The following is a 4826-nucleotide window of genomic DNA, read 5'->3' on the forward strand; positions in this document are numbered from 1 at the left end:
GAAACCAAAAATTACTTCCCCTTTCACGTTGCAAAAATGTTCCATGGGATATGAATCTGATATCATTTGCCACTTAAGGTGCACAGCTTTGTGCTCTTATAACTTTCAAAAGCACAGAATGTTTTCCTTTATTCTCCTAATCTACCTCAACACTTGTATTCTACAATGTGATTATCTAATCTAGTTTTGTAGCCCAGAGTAAGCACCAGGGAATTTACCCTCAATATTCTCACCCTTGTTTTTTTGTCTTTTATATTATGTATCTTTTGCTAGTTATAAATAACAAATTCATGCTCATTGTAGGAATTTAACCAAAATATAAGAAAACTAAAATCATATGATTTGATATTGTATAAAAGTATCTTAAAGTTTATATTGAGTAATAAATACTTAAGAATAAACAAGAACATCATGAAGCAAAATAACAGGAGTAAAGGTAGTATAGGAATTTGCCTTACCAGATATCAAAATATACTAAAAATTCACTTAATATGGAATGGACAAGTAGATTATGGGAACCAAACAGAAAATCCAAAAATAGATCCAAGAAAATATAATAATTGAACATATGACAAAGGGGTATTTGAATTCAGTGGGGAAAGATGATGTATTTTTAAAGGATACATGGACAATAGTTATATGTTAAAAAGAAAACAAAATTATATCCCTTCCTCACACTATATACAAAAATAAATTACAAATGGATTATACACTTAAATTTATTTTTTTAATGAGACAATAAAACTCTTAGCAGAAAATCTAGAAGAGTGCATGTTAAAAATTTAAAGATGACAAGGATGCAGAGAAAGGGGAACCCTCCTACACTGTTGGTGGAAATGCAAGCTGGTGCAGCCACTCTGCAAAACAGTATGGATGTTCCTCAAAAAGTTGAAAATAGATCTACCCTAAGACCCAGCAATTGCACTACTGGGTATTTACCCAAAAGATACAAATGTAGTGATCCAAAGGGGTATGTGCACCCCAATGTTTATAGCAGCAATGTCCATAATAGCCAAACTATGGAAAGAGTCAAGATGTTCATCAAGAGATGAATGGATAAAGAAGATGTGGTATATATATATACAATGGAATATTATGCAGCCATCAAAAAATGAAATCTTGCCATTTGCAACAACATGGATGGAACTAGAGGGTATTATGCTAAGCCAAACAAGTCAATCAAAGAAAGACAAGTTTCATATAATCTCACTGATATGAGGAATTTGAGAAACAAGACAGAGGATCATAGGGGAAGGGAGGAAAAATGAAACAAGATGAAACCAGGGAGGAAGACAAACCATAAGAGACTCTTAATCTCAGGAAACAAACTGAGGGTTGCTGGAGTGGTGGGGGGTGGGAGGGATGGGGTAGCTGGGTGATGGACATTGGGGAGAGTGTGGGCTATGGTGAGTGCTATGAATTGTGTAAGACTGTTGAATCACAGACCTGTACCACTGAAACAAATAATACATAATATGTAAAAAAAAAAAAAATTTAAAGAAGAGAAAACATTCTAAACCAAACAAGAAACCTAAGCCTACAAATAAATAAACTTAAAATATGTAAATATGTAAACTTTTATATGCCAAAATACATAATAAAAAATAAATAATCGGCCTTGAAAAAAATAATACAGATGACAAACTAAGTGCTTATATTTGAAATACACAAGGATTGTTTTAAAATACAAGAAAAATACAAACAACCCTATAGAAAAGTTGGCAAAACTGGGAAAAGGCAATTCATGGCATAGAAAATTTTAATGACATAATTAATACTAATTAGGTAAATTCACTTTAACATAACCACAAAATATAACTTTATACCACTAAGATTAGCAAATATTTTTTAAAACCGTATTTATTGCTAGCAGAGATAGGAGATGAAAACATAAATTGTTACCATCTTTGTAGAATGTTGAAAGAAATCTGGCAAGAGCAATTAAAAGTAAACATACCAGGGTGCCTGGGTGGCTCTGTCAGTTGCGAGTCTGCCTTCGGCTCAGGTCGCGATCCCAGGGTCCTGGGATTAGGCCCCACATCAGGCTCGCTGCTCAGCGGGAAACCTTCCTCTTCCTCTCCTGCTTCCCCTGCTTGTGCTCTCTGTCAAATAAATAAATAAAATCTTTTTTAAAAAATTAAGAAAAGAAGAAAGAAAAACAAATAAAAGTAAACATACCCCCTGCCAAAAAAAGTAAACATACCATTTGACACTGAATTCCTGCTTCTGGTCATACTTCCCATTGAAAAAATTCTCAGTTAATATGAACATAAGTATATAGATGATTAATATGAAATTATTTGTAGTGGCAAAAGATAAAAATGAGTTTTTCTTTCACTGGGAAGTAGAAAGATAGAAAAAGAAGAGGATTAAGAATACAATGGACTCTGAGAAACAAACTGAGGGTTCTAGAGGGGAGGGGGTGGGGGGATGGGTTAGACTGGTGACGGGTATTAAAGAGGGCACCTACTGCATGGAGCCCTGGGTGTTAAACACAAACAATGAATCATGGAACACTACATCTAAAACTAATGATGTAATGTATGGTGATTAACATAACATAAAAAAAAAAGAGTACACTTATCTCGCCCTGCCGGTAGCGCTCTCGCAAACATGGTGAACGTTCCTAAAACCGCCAGACTTTCTGCAAGAAGTGTGGCAAGCACCAGCCCCACAAAGTGACACAGTACAAGAAGGGCAAAGATTCTCTTTATGCCAAGGGAAAGCAGCATTATGACAGGAAGCAGAGTGGCTATGGTGGGCAGACTAAGCCGATTTTCTGGAAAAAGGCTAAAACTACAAAGAAGATTGTGCTGAGGCTTGAATGTGTTGAGCCCAATTGCAGATCTAAGAGAATGCTGGCTATTAAGAGATGCAAGCATTTTGAACTGGGAGGCGATAAGAAGAGAAAGGGCCAAGTGATCCAGTTCTAAGCTTCATATTTTGTTAATATTATGAAGACAATAAAATCTTGAGGTTATGTTCACTTCAAAAAAAATAAGTAAATAAAAAAGAACACACTTATCCCTTTTTTCACAACGGGCTTGCCACCAGAACACAGGTGTAGTGACAACCACTACACCTAAAGCAAAATGGGAAAGGGAAAAACTCACATCAACATCGTCCTCTTTGGACACATAGATGCAAGCAAGTCTACTACGGCTGGTCATCTGATTTACAAATGTGGTGGGATTGACAAAAGAACTATTGAAAAATTTGAGAAGGAGGCTTCTGAGATGGGAAAGGGATCCTTCAAGTGTGCTTGGGTCTTGGATAAACTAAAAGCTGAATGTGAACATGGTATCACCATTGATATCTCCCTGTGGAAATTCGAGACCAGCAAGTATTATGTGACCATCATTGACTTTATCAAAAACATGATCACAGACACATCTCAGGCTGACTGTGCTGTCCTGATTGTTGCTGCTGGTGTTGGTGAATTTGAAGCGGGTATCTCCAAGAATAGGCAGATCCGTGAGCATGCCCTTCTGGCTTACACACTGGGTGTAAAACAACTAATTGTTGATGTTCACAATATGGATTCCACTGAGCCACCCTACAGCCAGAAGAGACATGAGGAAATCATTAAGGAAGTCAGCACCTACATTAAGAAAATTGGCTACAATCCCAACACAGTAGCATTTGTGCCAATTTCTGGTTGGAATGGTGACAACATGCTGGAGCCAAGGGCTAACATGCCTTGGTTCAAGGAATGGAAAGTCACCCATAAAGATGGGAATGCCAGTGAAACCACATTGCTTAAAGCTCTGGATTGCATTCTGCCACCAACTCGTCCAGCTGACAAGCCCTTGCATCTGCCCCTCCAGGACGTCTACAAAATTGGTGGTATTGGTACTATCCCTGTGGGCCGAATGGAGACTGGTATTCTTAAACCTGGCATGGTGCTCACCTTTGCTCCAGTCAATGTTACAACTGAAGTAACGTTTGTTGAAATGCACCATGAAGCTTTGAGTGAGGCTCTTCCTGGGGACAATGTGGGCTTCAATGTCAAGTATGTATTGTCAAAGATGCTCATCGTGATAACATGGTGACAGCAAAAATGACTGACCAATAGAAGCTGCTGGCTTCAGAGCTCAGGTGATTATCCTGAACCATCCAAGCCAAATCAGTGCTGGATATGCATCTGTGTTGGATTATCACACAGCTCACATTGCTTACAAGTTTGCTGAGCTGAAGGAGAAGATAGATCATCGTTCTGGAAAAAAGCTGGAAGACAGTCCCAAGTTCCTGAAATCTGGTGATGCTGCCATTGTTGATATGGTTCCTGGCAAGCCTATGTGTGTTGAGAGCTTCTCTGACTATCCTCCTCTGGGCCGTTTTGCTGTTTGTGACATGAGACAGACGGTTGCTGAGGGTGTCATCAAAGCAGTGGACAAGAAGGCAGCTAGAGCTGGCAAGGTCACCAAGTCTGGCCAGAAAGCTCAGAAGGCTAAATGAATATTTTCCCCAATACCTGCCACCCCAGTCTTAATCCGTGGTGGAAGGACGGTCTCAGAATTGTTTGTGTCAATTGGCCATTTAAGTTTAATAGTAAAAGACTGGTTAATGATAACAAAGCATCATAAAACCTTCAGAAGGAAAGGAGAATATTTTGTGGACCATTTGTTGTGTGTGTGTGTGTGTGTGTGTGTGGCGGTTTTAAGTTAGTAGTTTTTTAAAGTCAGTACTTTTTAATGGAAATGACTTGACCAAAAATCTGTCATAGATGGGCACCTGGCTGGCTCAGTCGTTAAATGTCTGCCTTCGGCTCAGGTCATGATGCCAGGGTCCGGGGATCAAGCCCCGCATCAGGCTCCCTGCTCAGC

General features: G+C 38.7%; 2 pseudogenes; both read left to right on the forward strand.

Annotated features, from left to right (window-relative positions):
- The first annotated feature begins 2613 nt into the window (after positions 1-2613).
- Positions 2614-2933, forward strand: LOC110573072 (annotated as a pseudogene).
- Positions 2934-3092: 159 nt separating this feature from the next.
- Positions 3093-4588, forward strand: LOC110573073 (annotated as a pseudogene).
- The last annotated feature ends 238 nt before the right edge of the window (positions 4589-4826 follow it).

Source organism: Neomonachus schauinslandi, chromosome 2 (assembly GCF_002201575.2).
Source record: "Neomonachus schauinslandi chromosome 2, ASM220157v2, whole genome shotgun sequence".
Classification (NCBI taxonomy): Eukaryota; Metazoa; Chordata; class Mammalia; order Carnivora; family Phocidae; genus Neomonachus; species Neomonachus schauinslandi.